Source organism: Schistocerca serialis, chromosome 4 (assembly GCF_023864345.2).
Source record: "Schistocerca serialis cubense isolate TAMUIC-IGC-003099 chromosome 4, iqSchSeri2.2, whole genome shotgun sequence".
NCBI classification, from domain to species: domain Eukaryota; kingdom Metazoa; phylum Arthropoda; class Insecta; order Orthoptera; family Acrididae; genus Schistocerca; species Schistocerca serialis.
In genome coordinates this window covers 418818343-418844602 of record NC_064641.1, presented here as the reverse complement: position 1 = coordinate 418844602, position 26260 = coordinate 418818343, and the positions used below count along the sequence as shown (strand labels likewise).

General features: G+C 36.9%; 1 protein-coding gene and 1 long non-coding RNA gene across 3 annotated transcripts in view; one reads left to right on the top strand and one right to left on the bottom strand.

Annotated features, from left to right (window-relative positions):
- The window catches only part of LOC126474996 (soma ferritin-like), a 79009-nt gene extending 56559 nt beyond the window's left edge, over positions 1-22450 (top strand). Inside the window, exon 4 of one of the 2 annotated variants that reach the window (XR_007586633.1) lies at positions 22385-22450. The gene's annotated coding sequence lies outside the window, so the exon portion shown is untranslated. The remainder of the gene's footprint in view (positions 1-22384) is intronic. The other variant, XR_007586632.1, reaches the window with a different exon arrangement.
- On the bottom strand, positions 115-11406 carry LOC126474997 (uncharacterized). The gene is made up of 3 exons (XR_007586634.1): positions 11206-11406; positions 10496-10696; positions 115-334 (listed from the first exon to the last, which is right to left on the bottom strand). It is a non-coding gene; the product is annotated as an uncharacterized LOC126474997 (long non-coding RNA).
- Positions 22451-26260: the final 3810 nt, after the last annotated feature.

The window sequence follows — 26260 nt, the reverse complement described above, 5'->3', positions numbered from 1 at the left end:
CATTAGAGAGCAGGCAGTGTTTCAGTGTATTTGTCGACAAAGAAAAAAGTGTATACTTTAGATGAAACAAGAGAATGAGTACAGATGTGATACAATACAACAAGAGTTCACACTTTCAATCAAAGTTGGTAACTGGTCCTTTTTACCTTCCTCAGATGCCTTTGCTACACCCCTGTCCTTTCTCATATTTGATAGGAAGTTGTTCTTGGTTCTGAGAGTTGCAAATACCTGCAGAGCTATTTGTTGTCTCCATTTACTGAAAAATATGCTTCATGGATATCAGATGAGAGGGTTTATTTCTTCACCTGGATGGTACATTCCTCCATATTCAATGCTGTAAGCAAATACAAGTGACAAAACTGAATTATATGTTGCTGATGGACTGTATTTTTTAAATAACAAGCTGCTACATCACAGTATTTTCATTTGTATATGTACATGTTAAATAAAATACATGTGATTCAGTACCATTGAATATATAATCACTGAGGTGTGTGTGTGTGTGTGTGTGTGTGTGTGTGTGTGAGCATCCATTTTATCATATACAATCATATAGGAGTTTTCATGTTACATTATATGAGATTGTAATTATACAGTAAATTAATTACATAGGCCTACTGTGGTAAAACATATATAAATATATATCTCATGCATCGTATAGTAGATAATAACAAAACAAACAATAATTAATTATTTATATTGCATACTATTTCATACATTTGTTTTTCAGATATGACTTATCATTATCATTGACCACTAGTAGAGAATAACAGAACAAACAGTATTTAATTAGTTATAGTGTGTACAGGCAGACTATTTTCATACATTTGTTCAAATATGAATTATCATTATCATTGACCACTATGTCACTATGTTCTGAAAATCCATGTACTCTGTAATGCTGTTCTCTTAATAACATTTTTTAAGCTCATTTTTAAAAATGTAAAACTTTTCTATCTTTTTGAATGCTCAAGGGAAGAGCACTAAAAAGGATTTTGGGGTGATATATTGCACTTTTGTGATATTGGGCTGTTTTGTGTGTTTCTCTGTGGAAATCATTCCTGTGTCTTGTTGGGTAGTCATGGCACTCACTATTTAAAGAAGAAAATTGGGTGTGAGATTTGAAAAAGCAGATACTTTTGTAGATATATAAAGATGGAAGCGACATTATTTGAAATTCTTAGAAAATAACCCTGCAGGGCTCTCTTGGTGCAGCCCCTTTCATTATTCTTAATGCTCGTTTTTGAATAATGAATGACCGCTTTGCCAGACTTGAAATATCCCAAAATAAGACACCATACCACAATAGACTACGCATAAGAGCATAATAAGCACATATTACTGTTTTTTCACTGCAGCAATTTTTCAGCATTCTGAGTATATAGCAGCATTTACTTAGCTTTTTATTGAGCATTTCAATATGTTTATCCCACTTTGGATTCTCGTCTAACCACATACCTAAAAATTTTGTGTTTGAAGTTTGTGAAATCTTCTGTTCACCAAGTTTCAAGACTATATTGGGCTTTACTTGATTCGATACATGACTGAAATTCATCCATACTGTTTTTTTCTCATTTACAAATAAACAGTTATCTCTAAACCATTTTCCTGCTTCTTCTTTTGTTATTTCTACTTTTTGTTGCAAGTCAGTCTCATTTTGAGCTTTAATAAAAAGACTTGTATTGTCTGCATACAATACAGCATTAGCTAGTGTTAAACAGTTTGGTAGGTCATTTATGAAAATCAAGACCAAGAGGGGTCCCAGCACAGAACCTTGTGACACTCCATTACTAACTTTCTTATATTCTGAAAAGTAAGAGGTTCCTTCGTGAACTATTTCTACTTTCTGGTATCTGTCTGACAGGTATGATCGAAACCAGCTGTGAACAGTACCACATACACAATAGCAATATAGTTTCTCAAGCAATAATTCATTATCAATAGCATCAAATGCCTTTGATAAATCTAAAAACACCCCACAGTTTACTTCGTTATGATCTATAAAGATCAGGAGAAGTGTTAGGAAATTATATACAGCTGTGTCAGTTGACCTATTTTTTCTGAAGCCATTTTGCTCACTGTTTAATATTCTACTTGTGTTCAGGAAAGCGGAGAGTCTTTCATGCATTATTCTTTCAATAACTTTTGAGAAGCAGGATATCAGGGATATGGGTCTGAAGTTTTTTACACCATGAGGATCACCATTTTTATATAATGGTTTTATTATTGACAGCTTTAGTTCTTTAGGGAAAGTGCAAGTGCTGAAAGAGGCATTAATTATGTCTACAAGGGGACGAGCAATATTTATACTGTGTTTAAGTACTTTATCTGGAATGCCATCAGTGCCACAAGACAATTTATTTTTTAGTTTGTTGATTGCATTCTGTACTTCTTGTACACTTACAGGGTATAAGAACATAGTTTTAGAATTTGTGGAGATGTTATGTTTAATTTTTGTTTGACTTTGGGTTTTTATGAGCCTTTGTACAATACTTGCATAATGAAGGTTGAATATATTGGCAATATGTAAAGGATCACTTATAGTTTTGTCTTCACTTTTAATAACAAAGCTGCTGTCTCACTTTACTTCTGCCTACAGTTGTATTTATCACATTCCAAACTGATTTCATTTTCTTGTTACCCTTGCTTCTACTGATGTATGAGTCATTATGTAACTTTTTTTGCTGCATTAATGACTTTCCTGTACAATTTTCTGTAACAGGTGACATACTGTTTCAGAGCTGGATTTAGACTGGCTGATTTACTTAGCTTTCTAAGTCGCTCTCCGTATTTTCATGTCCCCCGTGTTACCCAAGTATTAGGCTCGATTTTTATTTTAATTTTCTTAAGAGGGAATGCAATTTCATAGTCATTCTCTTAAAAAGGTAGAGAGACAGAACAAATTAATGTTTAATTACAAAAAGTGCTGAGGGCAGGAAACTTCAAGGATTGAGAGAGTGTGGGACATTATTTCAGTTGTCACAATGTAGAGTCTAATTTACAAAGCACTTAGTAGTATGAGCTTACTTATCAGTATGCTGTTGCACCCACTCTGGTCTGAATGCATGCACTGATTCAGTTGGGGAGGGTGTTAAAGCTCTTGTAGCCTCTCCTGAGGCAAGCTTACCCACAATTGCTGTGGTGGAAGAGGACATAGAATGTTGCATTGTGTCCAGTACTTGTTCTCAGATCCCAGGCAAAGATGTGATGGAACTAAAATATGCTTGTTGCACAATATGGCGAGCCTCAAATATTAGTGATTGACAATATGGCCGAATGCGGTCGACTGGAAATTTATGGTGAATATTCCTGCCCTCATGTTCACATTCAGTCCATCAGGCCAGTGATACTCCCAAATTCCCACAAATCTGCATATTGCATGATCTTACAAGCCGACCATATTGAGATTCACAATAGGATGCTTTTCAACTCTTGTCAGATGCTGATAATGCACATGCAAGTAAGCCACATTTCTGTGCCTATCACAAAAATCACACAACATTTCACACTGTTCATGCTCCTTCTATACCTTACCATTAGTAACAATGCTAAAGGCGAACAACATTAATGCACTCTGGTGCACATTTCACCTCTCTCAGAGAGTAGCGATGGTAAGAGTTTGCCAGTGATGTGTGTGTTCGAAGTAAATTTCACTCCAGGGTTTCACATGAATCCTGAGGAAATTTGTTATTCTGCTCATGTAAGTCTGCAATAAGTTGGTTGGTTCAGTTTGTTAGGTGCAGTAATGGAACACAGCTTTCACATTTGGAATAGGGTATTTCGTCTCATTTCTTAACATTTGCTCATATTACTTCGTTTTTAAATTTTGATCATCACAAGAGTCTGGTTTCAAATGAAAAGTTGAGGAGTTTCAAAAGCAACATTTATTTCAACTTAATAAATGATATTCCAAAAACAGAAGAGCGTATTGTTAGTGAAACATTTTTAAAAAGTTCAGTACTAAATCATGCCTTACTCCTGATACAGACACACATACATCTGATCTACCTCCACTTCTTCATTCTCATGAAGTGCATTCGTGAAAACATGCCATTTTCATTTGTTAGGGGGAGAAAAGAACCCACCTTGGTGTATACCGGTATATGATCGTGAAATTTGAATGTTGTGGAAAACCTAATTTGCTCTACAACAAATGATGCTCCAAATGAAGTCATCTGAAAGGGTACCAGACACCTGGAGGCAAACTATGCTGCTGCTCTGTCACCACTGCATTGTTGCTCTTGCACCTGATAGCAGGCCATCTGAAACCTGAATGTGTAGAAAAGGTTGCTGCTCTGTAAACACCTAGGATAATGTCACAGGTTTTGTCTGTACGAATACATTTTTAAAGTTCTCAATAAAGGTGGGTGGTTGCCACAGATTCTTTCCATTTAAGAGAAAGGTTAAAGCATTCAAGGTTGTCAGCAGTGTCATGTTCTGAAGAACATTTTCCTGTCACTAACTGCAATGCAGAATGTTGTTTTCGACTACAAAGTGTGTGGGAATCAATGCCCCAGGGAAAGGCCTGGTTTCATTGACACCCTTTATACCTCCCCTGCTGCCTTTTCATACTGATTCTGAGTCATGATGTCTGATATGTTCTGAGATTTCAACACTGGGTGTCACGGTTCTGACACCCTCACAGAGGTGTTAATAGGAGGGGTGAAATATGGGTAAGAGGGGGTGTGAAGATCTTTTGTCCATGTGACATGTCCATCATGGCATTGGGCTGAACTTTGGTGAAATTTGGTGCCAGTGTGACATCATTAATCCCCTCCCTTACTCATCACATGAACTTCTGGGCTGTGACCTTTCTTTTGCAAGTGTCGACACCTTGCTATTTGAAGCATCATGGAACCAGAAGGTGACATTGCAGGGTGTCATGATTTTGCACCAGTACAGAGAAAGGTTGTACACATCTTTGAGCCTAATTTCAAACTTAAGCATCACAGTGGGTGGCAGTTACTGGGTCCTGAAAAACTGATTCTTTAATTCTGTTCCACAGTCTAGATTTGGTGCTCAGAAGTGGAAATAATGATTGGCCAGGATGTGGTTGGGTAGGAGGATTGGGAAAGAGACTGAAGAACATTGGGAAAGGTAGTTCTCCATGGCCACAAGGCTGTGGACATAAGGGATGTTGGTGTACAAGGAAGTTACATTTACTCATTGATAACTGGGCAGGAACTGTTGAGAGGTAGTGAAGGAAGTGAGCAGTGTCTTGAGTGTAGGATGGAAGGTTATGAGTATTAGCTTGGGAGTATTGATCAACAAAAGCAGAAGTCTGTCCTATGGGATCATTGTACCCAGCCACAAAGGGTAAGGAGACCTGTAGCATTGGGTTTGGGGAGTGGGTAACAGATAAGAGTTCAGGGAGTTGGTAATGTGAGGAGGGAGATGGATCTAGGTTTTGGGATGGACCTAAGGCCATAAGGAACTGTTGTCAGTGGGGTGCATGATGAAGAAATGTTTCCATTACAGACGACTAGTGAAGGAAAGGCGATCCCTTACAAGTCCAGCATGGTTGAACTTACACTTTGGGCTAAAGGTGAAACGTTTAGTAAGTACTGAGACTTCTGCAAAGGTCAGTTTTGGCTGAAAGGTTGACAACGGCATTGTGGGATGGGTGTTCAGCAGAATGGTCAACAAAATTTTTGTGAATGAAGAAGGTGAAGTAAGTCAGCAAGATGTGGTCAGGGAGCTATAGGGGGTTGTTCAGGAGCGGAGGGGAGAGGAGAGGGGTCAGAGGTAGCCTCATGGCTACAAGTAAGATAGGATTGTTGAAAGACAAGAGCTTCTAGTAATGACAGCATTCAGGAAGTCGTGGTCACAGAAGTAGAGGCCTCTCAGGTATGGTCTGGGATTTGATTGTATTATTATAAAGAACCAGACAGGTTGAAGAGTAAAAGGTTGGGGTTCATGGAGTAGGGTGGTGCCAGCATGAGATAACAGTTTTAAGATGTTGACTGCCATTAGGTGGTATACCATGTGACAAACAAGATCTCAGAAAGAGGATTTGTGCTTGAAGTTTTGAGAGGGCAAAGAGTTTCCATAATTGGCAAAGGTAGAATAAGCAGGGATTCATGGCTGGATGGTCAAAAGACAAAAGGAGTGATTAAAATGTAATTAAAAAGATCGAAAATAGGAAGGGGAAAACATGACAGAAGTGTTATACTGGAAATAAATGGTAGGTATTATATAGAGAGCTATGTAGGACATTAGAAGGAAGGTCAGAATTTTTTTTTAAGGTATGAATTAGCAGGTGCACTCAAATATGTTTGATTGTGAACTGACACATCTGGCAGTAAGAAATGCATGATTGTAAATAAGTATGCTCAATCGCACTATACGATCATAAATAAATGGACGTGACTGAGTAAGGCACAGTTCACACTGCAGTGACATGATATGTAATAAGGTACACAGAAGCACTCTGCATCTGCAGAGCATACTGGAAGGATTTAGTATGTTCACAGTGTGACAACAGTGATAAAACATGGATTTTACAACATGGGTCTGTCTATAATATTGTCTGGTGCAACACGAAGTGCTGGTCGCTCCATGAAACTTCTTGTATGATACACGGGGAGGGAAATGTCATGTGCATAAGATTATGCACCTCAAAAAAGTTTTATGTAGCTGAAATAAAGCTACATCCATCTCTCTATTTAGTTTCTAAGTAAAATTTGTATTTTTCATGTAAAAACTTGAAAACCACTGTTTTTGGATTCACACATTCTCTGCTATACTGTCTTCCTCATTAAATTTTCAGGAAACTATTTGGTAAAAATAAATAAAAAGAAAATAAAAATCTGCATCTTATAGTCTGACATCACAACTTTGTAATGAACCAGTTTTTTTCATTATTGCCCATAATTATTGTGATACTTCAAAGTAAAATACTGCACATATTTTGAAAAGTTTTCAGTGAATAATACAGTCACTGACCAATTCACACTTGGTGCATTTTAGATCATACAATTGCTGAGTACAAAATATAGCTAACATATTAAAATTGCTTTAATGGTAGAAAAAGAATGATATCTCATTCCAGTATCAAGAAAATGAGACAGAGTGGAGCTTGACTGTAAAGAGGTTGGCAACTGTGCGCTGTACGTGAGGCTATTGCTGTCTCCTGTGGCCTGCTATGTGGAGTAATATACGATATGTGGTATGTGGTTTATTCATCTCATTACATACAATTTTCAAATCATTGAGACATGTCAAGGCTTACAAAAGAAACTTTTTTCACTTTTTTAAGAGAAACACAAAAGTTTACATTATATTTTACATCGCTAGGTTACAGCTACACATGTACATAAAATAATACATATAATACAATCCCTGTGTTCGGATTGTGAAGCTGTCCTCAATGAATTCATCGACAGAATAATAACACTTTTCCACCAGAAGAGTAAAGAGCAATCTTTTCAGTGAACCAGTCTCCATTTTAAATATATTACTGCCTTTTATTTCATTGAAAATTTTTAACCCCATATACTCTGCCGTTTGGGCATAAAGTTTTAAACGATGTGTTGGAAGTTTGAAGTTATTTCTGTGGCAGGTGCTCTAGTTGTGGTCAAAACGGAAAGTGTCTAGTGTATGTTGATTTCTGTATAGGAACACAACCATCTCATATACGTAAAGTGAGGGGATAGATAGTATTTTTAAATTTTTTAACAGTGGTCGACAGGATTCCCATTTTTTTGCAACACACATGTTCCTAATTACTTTCTTTTGTAATACTAGGAGCCTAGTGACATTTGCTGAATTTCCCTATAAGATTATGCCATAACGAATAACTGACTCAAAGTAACAGTGATAAACTATCTTCCTGGTATCCATGTTTGTGGCACATGACAAAATACACATTGCAAATGCTAAGTTGTTCAATTTATTTGCTAAGTAATCTATGTGTACCTTCCAATTTAAATTTTTGTCAAAATTTAGGCCTAAGAACTTCACATGGTTTGCTTCTGTGATATCCTGATCATTGCAAGTTATCTTTATTTCACTCCTTTCTACTGATTTAGCTTCAAATTGCATCATTTTGGTTTTAGTTACATTTAGTTTTAGTCCATTTTGATAGAACCAAGACTCAAGTTTTTCTAAAGTATTTTTGGCTTTTTCTGGAATATTTTCAGATACCTCATTTTCATTTAGAACTGATGTATCATCAGCAAATAAGACTGAATGAACATCAATAGCAAGTGGTAGGTCATTTACGTAAAAAAGAAACAGATAGGGACCCAACATCGAACCTTGTGGGACTCCTTGGGGAATTGTTTTCCAGTCTGACGAATAATTGGTTCCATTTGAAGTTGAAATTACTCTTAGTTTCCTACCTGACAGGTAAGAGCTAAACCATTTTAAAGCAGTGTCTCTGATTCCATACATCTGTAATTTGTGGAGGAGTAATGCATGGTTCACTGAATCAAAAGCTTTAGTTAGATCACAGAATATACCTGTGATCTTTCTACCTTTATCTAACGTGGAGCATATTTTTTGGATAAACTAATTTATAGCATTCACAGTGCTTTTACCCTGTTGGAATCCAAACTGGTTTTTAAAAATTATATCATTTACAGTAAGAAAGTTATTAATTTGTTTTGCTGCAATATTTTCAAACACTTTAGAGGAGACCGGCAAGAGAGAGAGAGGGCGGTAATTCCCCATATCTTCTGTCGATCCTTTCTTGAATAGAGGTTTGATCTCACCATATTTCGATACCTCTGGAAAGCATCCCTGTTCAAAAGATTGATTTATAATAATTGACAGTGGTTGGGAAATAATATCGTACACATACTTATTTCATCCCACCCATGTGAGGTTTTGTTTTTTAGAGACAATATTTCCTTTTCCACATCCCTTTGGGTGATTTTTTTCAAATTGTTTAAAAGATGTGTTCTGGCTGTTTTCCAAATTTGTGATGCCCTGATAGAATGTCATATCCACATCCGATCTTACTACATTTAGGAAGAATTCATTGAAACAATTTGACATCTGAACAAGGTTTACTATAATTTCATTTTCATGTCTAATTTTCAAAATCTCATGAATTTTTACTGTGGCTCCTAGTTCAGACTGAACAACTGACCACACTCCTTTTGTCTTATTTCTGTGTTCTTGTATGAATTTATTATTTGCCATTTGTTTTAGCTGCCACTACAACTTTCCTAAATACAGCTTTATACTGTTTGACATAAATAACAAAATCCGGATTTATGTTTGATTTTAACTCATTGTGGAGCTCTCTCTTTCTGGCGCTAGAGATTTTTATTCCTGTTGTAATCCATTTGAGTTTACCATTAACTTTCTTTTGCTTATATCTACAAGGAAAAGATTCATTAAATACAATTTAAGAATTTGTCATAGTTTATCGAGCTTGAACTATTGTAGTCTACACGCCAGCTTATTATACTTAATTTACTGCGGAATAAATCCATTTTACTTTTACTGATATCCCTTTTTATACACTCTTCTGGAGGCTTTGGGTTATTTGCTTTTGGGAGCTCAATAAACAGATCTGAGTGATCTGAAATACCCAAGTCTAAGCAGTATTTGTGCTTATTTCCACTGTCAAATTTGTAGTTAGTAATAATATTGTCAATGCAGGTCATTGATCTGCTGTTTTCCCTACTGCCTTCAGAAAAATTTTGCTTGAAACCAGATTTCTGAATCAAGTCACGAAATTTTGTGGAATCATTGCTCTCAACTAAGACATTTAAGTTGAAGTCTGCTGCTATAACAACTTTTTTCTTACTTTCTTTCTGGAGTTTTTCCAGGAGGCATTCGAATTTGGCTAAAAACACTTTTGTTACCGCACATCCAGGAATTCTGTAGATTGCTATAACCAGTGTATTCAGATAACTTAGTTCTACAGAGCAACTTTCAAACACGCTCTCTTCATTTAAATAATTAAAACTATCTCTTACTGTATAATTTATGGAAGAACTGACAAGAATGCAGGAGCCTCCACGAGATTTGCTTATTCTACAAAAGCTAGCAGCTATCTTAAAATTATTAATACTATTTAGTACTTTTATACTATCTTCTGTTAACCAGTGTTCATTTAGGCAGATTATTTTAATATTTACGGCTTCTGAAAGCAGAATTTTTAGTTCGTCGATTTTTGAGAATTTACGATTTGGTAGTTCTGCCCCTAAGCCATTTGTATTCCAGTGCATCAATAGATCAGTTTTGCTTTTAGTTGTTTCACGTGCATCCTTTGTTTGGTACCTAAACTTTTTATTTTCAGTTTGAATTTTTTCTTTGTCACTCCTATCAGAATGAATTAGTTTCCCTTGCTTCTTAGGACTTTTCACACGTCTATGAACATTTTACTAGGGTTCACAGAGCCTAATCGATTCAAGTACAGGCCGTCTTTTCCCAGACACTTGCAGTTTAAGAATTTGTTTGGGTCAATGAATACTGCACCGAGTCTGTTGCACTGTTCCCTAATGACAGTATTTATCCTGTTGATGTAAGTATCACTTACCGATCTTCGATTCCACTAATTACCAGCCTGGATGTTGGGTATACAGTTTTCACCGATCTAATCAGATTCCGTGTTTCATTCACGATTTCTTCCTCACTGTTACTGCGGTTGGAGTTTGTGCCCACGTGGATTAAGACACCTCTGTAATCGTCGGTACTTAAAGTGTGGAGCTGTCTTGTTTCTCTTTGTTTGCTGCTGAAGCTGGAAGTGAAAAACTTACTGAAATGAAAAGACACCTGGAGTCATCAGCTGATGATGCTGACTGGATGGTTTTTCAGTCCATGTTCCCTGATTTCAGTAAACATTGTACAAGAGTAAAAGAGAAGTGAACATTTAAATTCCTGTTACTTTTGAAGGAGCAGCTGGATGAAGCCAAGACATCTCAGGATTTTCCTTATCAAGGGGTTCTTACATTTAATCAGAAACACTGTTCACACCTACAAAGAGTTTGCCATCCACTGCTACACCATAAGTGGTAACTGATTTCACTTTAAATCCAGAAACGTTTCTTCTGAATACACCCAAACTGAACCATATACTATTCTGTAAAATTGAACAGTTGCAGAAATACTGTTTTAGCTTTATCTCTTGTAACCATTATTTATGTATGCACATACCATGCTGAATAAAGTGACATACTAGGTGGTCTTACAAAAAATAAACTTTTAATGGTGGTATTTTTAAAGTCACCCACACACTCACCAGCTTACCTTCTTGTAATGAGTAACTTCTCAGTAAGAGAAATGCCAAGCAGAAAATTTGTCTTCCTTTGTCAGACTAGCTGATATTAGTTACTCCAAGAACTGGAAACTGGACTCATTCCATAGAATTCGTGGAATTTGTGTCCTCACTAGAAGAGTTCGTGTGAAACCACAGCTGAACACTGTTTAATGGGCAGCCCCAACAGTGCCTTTTCTTTGTCGGTTTAAATAATAAGCCACAGCAATGTTCTCTCAGAAGGGCTCATGATATAACTGAAACAGAAATGTGATTCATGTCGTCATGTTACTTGTTGTACGGTGAGTGACATTCTGCATTGTATCTCTCAATGTATCATCCCAGTGTGAACTTGAGTGTCGCACCGATTAGCATAATGTCAAATGACCTTAATTGCAGTGTAACTATAGTATGAGAAGGAAAGTTGCTACTCACCATATAGTGGAGGTGCTGAGTCACAGACAGGCACAACAAAAAGACACTCACAACTAAAAGACACTCACAACTAAAGCTTTTGGCCATTGGCCTTCATCAACAGTACACACACACACACACACACACACACACACACACACACACACACAATACTATCCCTTCCCCTCCCCACCCCAGCCTCCTCCTTACCCCCACCCACTCGCCACTCCCATCATGTTCTCGTGCTGCGACTCAGCATCTCCACTATATGGTGAGTAGCAACTTTCCTTCTCATAATATTGTTAAATTTCATCCTGGATTTTCCATTGTTTGACTTAATTGTAGTGTGTCATATGACATATTGTATCATCTGTGTGAACTGCACCTTACAGTCAAGTTGGGTGGCACAAGTCAGAAGCAGAGAATATGTTAAAACTAGCACTGGAATTAAATGTTCAAAAAAGGGGCCATTGCTACAAGAGCAGGGAGTTGTAATGCAGCACTTACTAGTGTACAACAGCGAGGCATTCGAATTGCACATATAGGGTGGCTGGTGTGTACTTTAGAGGATAAAGTGTAGACATATTTAGAACTGAATTGAATTGAATGAGAATCTATTGTCGTTTAGCTATTACAACAATTGACAAAGTCAGGTTACATTTATAAAAGTTATACAGCATATATACATGGGTTGAAGATCAATACGTCACTATTGGTTTTCCATAAAATACAATATTTAAAATCAAATAATATGAAAACATTGCATCATAAATTACTCAGTTAAAGAAATTATGCTGTACTCTCCAAGCCGGTACCACTATGATATTTTACAGTCATAAAATTCCTGGAGTGACTAGCAAGAATTTGCAGCTAACCAACTGAATAATTTGTCTTTAAATAAATGAAATGGAGCTTCTACCCATTCTAGAGGCAGTTTGTTAAACATCTTCATACCCACCACTTAATAACTGTTCAGTGATTGGATAATCTGTAGTAAGGTATGTCAAGATGGCTACTGTTTCTGGTTCCATGAGAGTGTACATCTCTTCTACGCTGGTATTCTGTTAAGATGCTCTATATGTACAGTAGGGCAGTGTAAATATACATGTTTATAACAGTTAATATTTTTAAGTTGATAAACAGTGGTTTGCAGTGGGCTGGTTTATCACTGTGATAATTTGAATTACTTTCTTCTGAAGTAGCAAAATATCCTGAAGGTGTGAGCTGTTGCCCCATATTAAAAGCCCATAAGATATAATGCTTTGAAAAACAGCAAAGTAGGCCGATCTTACATAGGCCGCAGGTACATAGTTTTTTTAAATTCCTTAACAAATACACCACTCTAGACAGCCTTGCACTAATGTATTTAATATGTGGCTCCCAAGTCAATTTACTATCTATAATAATACCTAAGAACTTAACCCTATCCATGAAGTCTGCTACTGGCGGATCTCTTAAATTAAATACAATATTTTGAGTTTTACTCTCATTAAGCATGAACCCATTAGCTCAAAACCAGACTGACACTTGTGATATTGTGTCATTTTTCACAGTTTGGAGCATATCCATGTCTGAGCTGATATTGAAATAAACAATGGGCAATGAGCTGCGGATAGGTAAAGAGAGAATAATGAAGGTTAAAGGGTATGGGAAGGAAGAGAAACAGATTGGCAATTTATATTAACAGTAATGGAAATTTCTGGATGGGACAATACATAAAATAAGGACATGACAACCATTTACCTATAGCAGACTGACATGTGGAGCATAGAAACATATACAGGAAACAGAATTCACATTAGCTTTCAAATGCTTGAACTTTTACAAGTAAAAGTAAATGCATTCATAACAACAAAACAATGCAGCCATGGTGAGATCATCACTTATTGAAAGCAATTGCCTAGGCTAACAGAGGTGAGGAGGGGTTTGAGGAATGACATATGAGGCAAGTAGGGGGTGGTGAGACTGTATTGTATTTTATTGGTCCTGCTGTAAATAAAACTAGCTTATGAATAAAACATTAGATACCTCAAATTATAAGTATACAGATGAAAGTGATTTCAATGCATTATTACTTAAAATTGCAAAAAGTACATTTCATACATTAAGTGTTTATATAAACCACTTCTTTAGCTTAAAGATACTTCAGTGGAGTGAAAGCAGTGACGCTGTAAATATGATGTTAATGACTCTTCAAAGGTTTTGACCTCAATTATTGCTTTTATGTTTTTGGGAAGTTTACAAGAACTCTCATGTGGCAAGCACTATTTGGCATAGGGATGCTTTTGTCTGGTAAAGTGATCAAGAATATCAGTTTTTTAGATACTGTTCTTACCCATTATATTTAGGTATTTTAAAGAATATGAGGGTTTCCATAATTTAGATACAAACTGAAGTTTCATGAGTCTCTAAGTTTGCATCCAAACATGATTCTAATTATCCCTTTTGCAGTCTGATTGTGCTGATAGGAGCTTTAGAATTGCCCATAATTGTGACCAAGAATCAAGAATCTTTATTCACCATAAATCTTTTCACAATGATATGGGTTTCATCAATTTGATACAAGATAAAGTATATACAATGTGCAGTAGTCCAATGTGGAGCATTAAATATTAGTTCTACAAAGTTTATGAAGTACATAATAATACAATTAAAAGTAATAGTTTTTCAAAGTTAATATAATAATCTGGTAAATCAAAGTATTCTTTAATATTATAAAAAGGGTTATCTATTAACCGGTTGTACCACTTATGTTTAAAACTAATTATATCAATGGTCCAAGCAACGACTGGTAACTTATTGAAAATTCTGAGTGGGTTTACTTTGTGAGAATTTCCAGTCATTGCTAACCTGTGCATAGGTATATAACTTCAATTTAGCCCTAATACTGTGGTCATGAACTTCTCCCCCTGACAACAAGTTCTGTCATATTATTTTTAATGTGAAATCGAGAGTGGATAACAATGTTCCAAATGACCTGACTTACAAATTAAATGCAAAACTTTCTTTTGTATTTTTAAAATGTTATCAACATGGGGAGAATGTCCCCATATAATAAGGCCATATGATATATGCAATTGGAAATGTCCAAAGTATGTCATCCGAAGATAATCCGTGCTTACCATGTCCCTTAGTTTCAAAAAGAGGTATGATACCTGAGTATCTTTTTGCAGACATGATTGATATGTTCTTGCCAATTAAGTTTGGAGCCAATGTGAGTACCTAGAAGTTTTACTGATTTAGTTTCTATATCCTTTGTCATGCCTAGTATGATCTGTTGTGTTTTATCAGGATTACATAAGAGTTTATTAGCAGAAACCAGTCCAAAGCCATGTCAAGAGATTCTTTTGTTATGTGACTGAGTTCAGAGATGTTCTGATGAGAGGTAGAGAGTGTAGTATCATCTGCATAACATATTCAGGGTGTGGTATGTTGTAAGGCAGGTCATTGATTGCAACAATGAAAAAGAAGGGTTCGAGGATAGATCCTCGGGGAACACCTGTGTCTATCTCAAGCAAGGAAGAACGCATATTCCTGACTGAATCAAATTGTTTCCTGTTGTTCAAGTAAGAAGTGATGATGGTTAAAGTGTTCTCTTGCAACCCATAGTATTCTGATTTCTTTAGTAGGATGTCAACAGGAATGCAATCAAATGCCTTGCTTAAGTCGCATAATACAAGTGATACTTTGTTTTTGGTTTCAATAGCAGATAATGTTCGATCAGTGATTTCTAAAACAGCAGCAGTTGTGTTTTTTCCCTCGCAAAATCCAAACTGGAAGTTACAACGTAAGCCATGATCTTCAAAGTCGGTATTTAGCTGGTTGTGCATTAGTGCCTCATATATTTTTGACAATACAGGCATAATTGAAATTGGTCGATAGCTTTCAGGCAGTTTTTTTCCCCTTTTTATAAACTGGGATGACTTTAGATATCTTGAGTGTATTAGGAAAAACTCAAAATTCTAAGCATTTACTGAAAATACTGGCTAATGGTGAGCATATTAAGTGTGTTGTTTTTTTTAATAATGTGACTGGACAACGAGTAGCAATCCATACTTTTTGAATTTGAAAATTTTACAACAGTTTTTAAAATGTCAGTGGGTGTGATAGGATTCCAGTGAAATACATGTTCATTGGGCGGAGGGGTAGCCAGCAGGTCCATTGCGGAAGAACTTGTTTCTTTAATACTGTTTGTTACTTCCTTAACTGAATTAATAAAAAAGTTATTTAGTACTTCAGGATCCATCAAAGGTACTTGAGTGTGTTTGGGAGTGGGACTTTGATTTATAATTTGCCATGCTGCCTTGCATTTATTGGGAGCACTTTCTATGTGCTTTTCAGATGCTAGTTTTTTTGCGAGGAGGAGCTTAGTTCTGTAGAATTTTTTGGATTTAGTATATGAGTTATAAATTCTCTCTCTCTGCTCAGTCCTGTGAATACAGGCATGTTTGTAAATCCGGTGTAATGTGTGCAAGTTTTCCATAATTTCAGGAAGTTCTTCAGTAAACCAGTTAAGCATTTTATTTTTAGTTTTCCTTGTAGTTCTGGCTTTTGTTAATGGAGAACAAGAATACCACAGTTCTATAAATTTCTCAAGAAAGTTACCAAAGGCTATTTCTGTTCCAAATTTCCCTGGTTGACATTTGTATAACCAGTCCCACTTTTCCTTCCTTAATTTATCAATAAACAGTGTAACGTACCTCTCTTTTTGTCCTCTCACCAGTACAGAGTTAGGTTCGGTGGTTTTAATCTGCTGCCTCTTATAAAGTGTCAGGAGCAAAGTATCATGATCTGCAAAGTGTTCTCCTGCAAATGTGGCTCTAAAATCTTCCTCAATGAAATTAATTATAATGTTGTAAATAGTCTTCACGGGTTTGCTGCCGGATCATGTTGTGCAACAGTGCTTTCTTCAACATACTTCTTATTTCATGACCAACATTTTGAACAAGTGGACAGTGTCACCATGGGAAGTCCTCTGTCTCCTGTGGTGGCTAATTATTTTACGGAGGACTTAGAAGAAGAAGCACTACAGTCAGCCACTCTCAAAGCCTCTTGTTTTCTGCAGTATGTGGATGATACAATTGTGGTGTGGCCACATGCACTTGATACTCTACCTATGTATGCATCTGAATTCGCTCCATCCGAATATAAACTTCACAATGGAAGTGGAAAAAGATGGTACTTTACCTTTTCTTGATGTCTTGGTATGAAGGAAAGCAGATGGAACCTTGGGACACAGTGTCTACCGCAAGCCATCACACAAGTTACCATCATCCTTCACAATGCGGTAGTGCATTATGTACATTAGTTCATAGAGCACATGTGGTATCTGATCCTGAGAGCCTGTCGAGTGAAATACAACATTTGAAGACAGTGTTCGGACAAAACAGTTATTCTGAGAGACAGATACGTAATGCATTCAGGCCCAGTCGAGTTCAATCTATGGAGCAGAATGAAGATACGAAGACACCCACTACTTCGGCCTTTTTGAATATTTTGGTTTCATGTTGTCAAGAATGGGAAGAGTCCTCAGAAGATATGGTATTAAGTGTATTTTTCAACCATCTGCAAAACTGAGAAACCTGTTGGGTTCGGTTAAGGATGACCTTGGCCTGAGGAAATGTGGTGTGTACAAAATTCCTTGTCAGTGTGGGGCAGCGTATATAGGCCAAACATGCTGCACAGTACAAGAACACTGGGATGAACATCAGTGTCATACACGCTTTCGTCAACTGGAAAAGTCAGTAATTGTGGAACACTGTCTGAATACAGGATATTGTAAGATTTATGAAAAGATGGAAGTTTTATCCCTGGTATCATCCTTCTGGGACTGTGTCATTAAGGAAGCAATACATATCTGTACAGCCGATAATCTCGTCAACAAGGATACAGGATTTCAACTGAGCACAGCCTGGAACCCTCCAATTAAATCACAACGCAAAAATCAAGATTCTTTGATAACAGACCCATCATAACATTGGCCTTGTACAGCTGTTGATGAGTAATGTCTAGCTGCACTGTTGACAAACGCAGCGTACAGCGCACGGGAGAGCCGCTCTGTGATTTTTGGCAGAGGGATTTTGAATGTGGCTAATCATTGAGCATGCGCAATTTCTGCAGCTGCGCATTCTTTGTGCGTGTGTTAAATAACTGGGGCGTTGACGTGCGGATACTGTCAGCCATACCTAGCTACCAGCAAGGTTGAATCACCTGAAGATCTCGGACAGTTGCTCTGAGGAAATATTGTGGAATTTGCACAACGTGATCTGGTGGCAAACCTGTGAAGACTATTTACAACACATCTGTCAGGAAAGCTTGAAGAGTCACAACTATAATGTTGTCCAAACATGCATCCATACAAGTAGGACACTTATTTGTACAGTGTAAGTTTAATGATCTTAGTACATTCAAATATATTTTTGTGACTTATTTGTCTGTGTTAGATGTTTCAGTGTTGAAATCTCCAAGACAGTAGTTCTTGACTTAAATTTCAAGATTTTTTTAAAATTAATAATTCAAATTTCTCAATAAATAGGTTAACATCACCATCTGGGGATCTATATAGGCTAACTACTATTATGTTTGCATCCAGCAGCTTAACACAACTGAACTCTGCACGTAGTTCTGAGCTATAAGTTGTTACATCAATTTTAGAAAATTCACTCCTCTTACAAAAATACCTGCACCACCATTCTTTCTCTGCTTTCTACACATGATATCAGCCACAACATACCCCTGAGAGACAAATACATGTTCTTGCTCATTTGTTAGCTAGTGTTCAGATATACATACAGTGTCTACAAACAAATCATTAAAAAGATGTTCTAATTCTAAAATCTTATTTCTAATGCAACAGATGTTGATTTGTAAAAAAGTTAATATTTTGTCTTTATCTGTATTTATTTGGGGATTCTTTTTCCTCACACAGCTGCTTGGAGTATTAGGCCTGGTCACTTTCTTTAATCCACTGATACCATCTCCTTTATTGCTTGTTAACATATAAGATGATGATGTAGTACTTGCCTGAGCATTGATCTTCACTGTCTCTTTTACATGGTGTTGCAGCAAGTCTGATCCCACCAAAAATCCTGACTTCTCTGCAGCGGCTTCTTTCTGCGTGATCTCTATATTTAAGACCAGAATGAAAGGTTTTATTCTTTCTCACTATAGCAACATTTTAGTGAGTGAAGAAGGTATCAGGTCTTTCTCAATTTTGTGTTAAGGTATTCTGTATGTTTGTTCCATTATAAACTGCTTTGCAGCCATAATCCTAAACATTTAGTTTTTGTACTGTTGCCAATAGGTTCATCATTTATAAAGAGAAAGGAAGTCTACATATTCTTGTCCATAACATTGAGAAATTTTAGTGCAATACATTTTTTATTTCTATTAAAAGCTGATTATTCTCTGTCCAGTGGCTAAGTTGCCTTGTGACAGTGTTTACAGCTTGCTGTAATTTATCCTTACTTTCCCCATTTAGTAGAATTGTGGTGTGGTCTGCAAATATGATCATTTTATGAATATCCACATTTAAGCTTAGATCATTAAGATGGCCACTGCATGCTTAATGATGCATGTTGCACCACCTAGCTGGCAGGTGCACAGCTCAGCATGAGTGAGGGCCTTCTGTGGCTGGTGGTGGCCACATGGTGTCAAGCAAGCGATTCTGCTGTGGCCCCCAGCAGCCACACAGCAGTATAGAAGGAACAGAAGGGGTTCCACTACTGATCCTTGTGGTACATTATATTTAATTAGTTTATAGTCTGACAAATGTGCAGAAATAGTTTTCAGATTGACATTAGTGTGCTTTATGCTCACTGCTAGCTTATGATGCTCAGGATCCACGGGTTGGACAGATCTCGAATACCATACTTCTCAAGCTTTGATCTACCATGTGAAGAGCTTTTGTTTGGTCAATAAATACTTCTGTTGATTCCTGTTTCTTGTCCATCAAGCTTAGTATACAGTCGATGCACTCATAAATGGGCGCTGTTGTTGTTGAACTCTTATATCTAAATCCATGTTGTTCATTACATAGTAGAGATGAGAAAAACCAGTCAGTTAAAACTGGTACCAGTATTTTAGTTCTGTATAACTGATATTTATCAGTATTTGTTTGTCTGTTACAACAGAATTTTTTCTCTAATAACCGGGTAAAAGGAACCGGTATCTCAATTTACCATAGAAGCAGTGGACATTTTTAAATAAAAAAAGATTATGTTTATTTGTAAAATTTCCAATGCTTCAAAATATTGAGTTATTATAGAAAATAGATAAAGCAATCAGTGCTATTTTAATGAAAACACAGACAGTTGGAAAAAGCAGCAAAGATATGACATAAGAATTGATACAGCATTGCTGAGACAATATAGCCGTTGCTACACATTGTGGTCTTAAGATGATTTGTACCCACGTGCAGTGGCAAAACTGTTCTCTCATTGCTGGGACAATAATGTAACTGTTGCAATGTGGTGGTGTCCAAAATAACTGGTGTCTACACAGACGGTGGAAAGAACAGGATTGCACAGGTAACAAAGACGCTGTGTGAGGGAAATATAATTTATTATTTTGATGATCTTCTACAGTCAATAGTAAAGCCGTCGGCACACAGACCATGCATCCGAACGTTGAGCATTGAGCGTGCCCAGTTTATGACGTCATAGTGTGGAATATCACATTCGGGAGTCTTTCTGAACGTGCAGGGGAATATCTGGTATGTCAGATATTCTGAGCGTGCGTCTGAGCGTTGACCAATAAGATGGCACAACGCCACCTATGTCTCCCTTCAGTACAGAGTTGTGAGACGCCATATATGCATTCATTTCAAGCCTATAGGTATATATGCCGTTTCTGAGCACCAGCAAATTGAGAATCACTGGAAAAACCGTTGTTAGTTGTGTGATTCATTCCAATAAAATAATGAGAAACATGTTCATGACAAAAGAATTATTGTAACTAGTGTATTATGAGAGTAGGCTATTTGAAGGCAGCGACACACTGAAGATCCACCCAAAACGCATTGTTCTTGGTACAATTTGTTATAATTAAATTTCAATTAATAACATAATTATCTATGATGAACGTTTTTAGCAAGGGGTAACACAATATTTTTAAGGAAGAGTACCCAATTGGTGGTTTAGTGTAATGAGTAGCATCCCTGTCCAGTCATGAACCTTTGTTGCGGCGGTGGTTCGCGTCTTAATACACCAAAATTTTTTTACGTCACATTCGCGTTTTTATTTAGTTCTAATACTTTATTATTAGTTTAGTATAAGTATATGCTATAATATTTGATGTTATGTAAATATAAGTTCACCTTTTGCCTGTTATCGAAATTGTTCATTTCAATTTTTTAAGGGCATTTTCACTTCTGTCAACAAAAAACTGTTCTATTCAGATTCCTGTTAAAAAATAAATAAATATATTTGACTGCGAAAAGGCTTTTCAATGGAAATAATTAAAGGGGGGGAAGATAGAAATTTTATGCAAAAGCTTATTATTTGACCTTCATTTCTATGATGTAATAAAAGAGAGAGAAAACTATGGCAACAGTGATAAACTAAAAACTTAACAATTAATTTGTTGTTTGTAGTAGAAATAGAAATTAGCTGATCTACTGCAAGTGTTTACATCATAAGCCTTTATCTGCTTGTAGCCATCACTGGAAGCGGTCAACTGAACATGTGAAATAGAGTTTGCCAGCCTCAGTTTTCACTGTTATCACTGACTATTCTTAAAGCCCAAATAGCTGTATGATCCTTGATTAGATGATTTTTTAACAGAATTTCAAAAGATTTTTTTGCAATATTCAGCTGCTCATTGCTTTTTGAGAAGAGCAGCGGATGACGGACAGGGCAACTTTTCTTTTATTTATGTATTTTATTTGGTATTTTGATTCTATATAATTTGAAATGTATGATGTGAAAGTCTGGGGGAGTTTTAGAATTCTTCAACCTTTGTTCAGCATCTGTGTTTATTATTGGAAATAATAGTGGTACAAAATCAAAAATCGGTTATTTCATAAACTGGTTATTTTGAACCGTTTTAACACTTAGGGTGAACTGTAGATGCAAAAATTGGTATAGCTGATAACTGGTTATTTCAGTGGTAACTGCCATCCCTATTACATAGGATACTGTTTATATTAACAAATACCTTAAGTTTATCATACACAACGTTCTCCAATATTTTTGAAAGGCAAGAGGTAATTGTGATAGGTCTTTAGTTAATGACATAATATATTTCACATTTTTTATGTATTGGAATAGCCTTAGATGTTTTCAATAGATCAAGGAAAGTGCCTACTTGAAGTGAGCAGTCACATAAATGTGTACGTATTTCAGTTAGGTTTAGAGCATTCTACTTAAAGATTGTCACAGGGATACCACCAATGCCTGCAGTGTTGGAGCTTTTTAGACCTTTTATTTTTTTTATTATACTTTAACTTGTGAGACATTGCTGATGTACATTGACTTACTGTACGTGTTTATATTCATTGGATTGGGTGTTATTTATGTTTGATTTTTTCATGTTATCAGCAACATGATGCTCTGTTTTCACCAGATGCTAAATTATAAATGTTTTCATCATTATGCACTATGTTTGCTGCTCTTGCCCTTTTTCTTAGTATTTTGGACTATTTTTTATAGTGAACATGTGATTCAGACAAGGATTTATTAAGGTAATACTTTTTATGAAGCAGTCTCTTCTTCTGACATGAAACCCTTATTCCCCTTGTAATCCACCTGTTTGTTCCAGGATTGTCCCTCATGAATAGGCCCATAGTTTTCAGTGGAAATGCACTTTGAAAGAAACAGATTAGTGTATCAATGAAGGTATTGAATTTTTCATTAAGGGAATTAATTTTGTGTGTCCATTTTTCTTAGTTTATTAAACTGTGATATTATCCTGACTACAGCTTCAACATGTGGTTCTTGAAGACCTGTTGTTAACAATACTGCATTTTATTTCAAGGTTATTATTAGAGAAAGATGATCACTAAAGCCTGTGTTGAAAGTTTCTTTTGTGAAGTAATGTGTATACTCTACATGATTAGAAAATGAACTGAAGCTGTTTCATTAGTGTCTGTTACTTGGATAGCAGCATTTACTACAGCATTTAAATTATAGAATCCAGCAAGGTTCAAATGGACCTTTCTGTTTCTAATTTTTGTGAGAAAATGATTGTTGAAATCACCACATATTAGCAATTCATAGTCCATTTTATTTATTTTTTTCCCAATGACTCCAATTTATTTAAGAAAAGTTCAAAATTTCCAGCTGGTGAATAGTAACCAGCGATAGCTAGAGTGAACTTAATAATTTTTGTACTTCAGTTTCATAGTCCTTTTCTACATTTGTTCCAGTTAAGTTGGGTAAGATACCTAGTAAAATCTACAACAGTACAATACCATACAGAAACAAAATGGCAGTAGAGCTCCCAGTAGCCTGGCAGTTAACTTCAACTACATGAAAATCCTTATTTTTGCATGTGAACAGGAGATTTAACATATATGGGATGTGGGCATACATGGAAGTTTGAGGTTTGAGTTAAAGTGCCCAAATCTGAGGCTCTGGGGGATGGGAACTTTCCCCCAGCAAGAGGCAATGAAACGTGTGTCAATACAGATGATTTAGGATAGTGGAGCAAAAGAACACTGATGAGTATGATGTCTATAGTAGTCATCCAGTCTTGTTTGACATGCCTTTGAGATGAGATGCTCAAATGTACATTGGTTAATCATAAGTACAATAAGATCATTATTTACTGTTTGTGACAGCTAGTATTTCATTCAGTACAAATGCTGCAATGTGTTACCTACAGGCATGAAGCACATCTACACAAATTGTAGCATGTGAACAGAAGGTGACTGCAAATCTGATGGGTAAAACATATTCCGTCTAGGTGCTACTGGTTTGTGCCAGCTGTTTCATCAGTTTCATGTTTCTCATCAGGGTGCACAATGAACTTTAAAATGGCAGATACATGTCATTGCTGAATTTATTGATCTGTATAGGAGGCATACATTTTTAAGGAAAATTAAGAGCAAGGAATACAGCAGTTGAAATAAGAAGGGAGCTGCTTATAAGTAGGTGGGTATTCCTGAACTACATGCAACTGATATATAGCAGAAATACCACAACTTCGGATAAACATGTTTTATTATCAGCAGATTAAAGAACAGAGTAATGTTAATGCTTCAGGATTGGTCAGGAGGGGAAAGCTGTTGGCACCCCCGAAGAGTTACACGTTTTATATGCATGAATGTTTAATATTGTAAACAGGCAGGCCTTAGAGAAGTTGCTGGAACTGAATGGGCTACTGCCCAAGAGAGCAGGAAAGAGGGGTGTCTGATCCATTCGGAAGCTGCCAGCAGAAGAGAACAAACAGTGTGTCCGCTCCTAGTAGCTGGCCATGGTTCCACCCCCACTTGACCACCTCCAAGCCTCCCTATTGGTCGGCCAGATCATAAGACGTGCAGTTCGATAGCGTTACCTCATCAGCAACATGTGAATTTAGCTGCTGATGGTTCAACACGTGAGTTTCCGAGTGGTGGTTGTGGGCAATGTGACTGAGATGCTGCAACTAGCCGCCAGGCAGAAGGCACTGACGAACATCAAGTGAAAAATAAAAATCAGATTTTTATACTAATAAATCCATTCAGTAATGGCCGCCACTGTAAATCCTTCTCCCCTCTGCAGGATTGAAGCATGGGGGGGGGGGGGGGGGGTGTAAATTGACAGTTACTAGAGAGGCTCCTGGGAAGGACAACCTTAATACATTTTGATAATTTGTGTTTTCATGTTAGATTTGTATTAAAAAATGACAATAATTGGGTGATGAATGCTTGCTTGACAAAATTTGGACGACGGTGGATGGTGCGGCAGTGGTGTGGGATGCTGCAAGTGACAGCATGGGTTGCGGCAATCAGCTGTTGGTGGTGGCAGCAGCGGGCCAATGCACAGATCACAAGGGAGGGGGGGGCAGTGGGGGGGGGGATGGGTTGACACTGGTGAAGCACTTTACACGCATACTTAGTTGCTTACATCAAAAGGAAGGCGATGCCTTTTCATTTGGGGGTATTTTACTTATTTACTATTCCTTTCTACTCAATACTATCTTATACTGAACTACTATTGTATAGGGCAACAAGGAACACTCTTGCTCCCATTTCACAACTTTAACATGGTGTTCTCTAAGAGATTGCTGTTTAGGGACAGCAGGAGGGGGTGACCGAAGTAGCGCAAAAGGTCCTTTTCTAAACACTACTCACAGTGATAAACCAATAAAGATAATTTCTAAAGGGGTATTAAATAGTGAACTGCTACTGTTAAGTAGCACACATTAGGGCGGGGTGCTTGAAAGTATTCATAATAGATTTATACTCTATATAATACTCTCCGTACATGGTCACTCAAAACCTATACAATAAATGACTGATAAATTGTAGGAAAATTAGAATTAATTATAGCAGACAAGGCAAAGAATAGGGAGGTAAGTGGTAGCGTTTGGGGGCATGACTGGCTTATCGCAAGGTGACAGCTGTGCCGGTCCAAGTGTTTGCACTATGCTGTGCTTATGGTAAGCATTCACTGGTAGTGCAACATGCAACTTAAACGATTCCAAAACTTCATATCAACTGGAAACTCGCTGCATGGTAAAGTGAATCATAGCTAATTGTTTTGCTCTGACTTTGAGGTGATGGAATAAAACAGATCACTTAAAACAACACACACAGGAACTCTTGCCTGTTCACAAATCAACTTACAGGGGTAAAACAAATAAAATCTCTTTCATCATCAACAAAACTTCACTGCCCTCTGGGGGTTAACAGCCAGAAGTAATCTCGTAGCTTCGTGCATTAAGTTAACCAACCAAGGAACTACCACTTATGAAAACAGAAGGCATGGACAGAAAAAGAATCAATGGTTGGAAAAGATTTCAAAGAACGTTAGTAGCAATTGGGTAGTTAGGGAATAAGGAGGGTATTGTCATGCTTACTCGTCATTTTGATTGGAGAGAGTGCAACAATTAGGGGTTGCATTAATAAATGCCTGCAATCAATGCATAGGTGGAATTCGCTGTATGTAGTGGTTTCATAAGTGATTCACTGAATCGGCAGCTTTAGTACTGGATGTTCGGGTTTAGGAAGAAAAGGGGTTTGACCAATGGGAAAAATTGTGTTGCCTTTAGTGCGGGGTTTGTTTTGGGTATAATCATGGATAGCCATCTGCAATCATGTCAGAGTAGCCTGAAATATTGGCCATTTATGTCGAGCAGCCCACCCACAGTAAACTGGAGAGGTGTTCACGTTAAAGAGTAAAGAATGGGTAATAATCGGGAAAAGGCTCAGGTAACGGGTTTCAGAATAAACTTGATTCAGTGATGATACCTACTAGTTGCAGGGTACAGAGATATGAGATCGGACATGCACATCTACCGGGTGATCGGACACTTGTGCAGACAACTAGCCGAAACACAGATTTTTCCCAATGGTAATAACTCAGAAAGTAGTTAATGGGCCACTGCAATCAAGGGAAAAGCAATACATAGAAAATGGCTGGAAAAGCTTGTCTAATATACGGAGTTATATTAGTTCTTGTGGTCCTGCTGGAAGGTATAGCAAGCTACCCT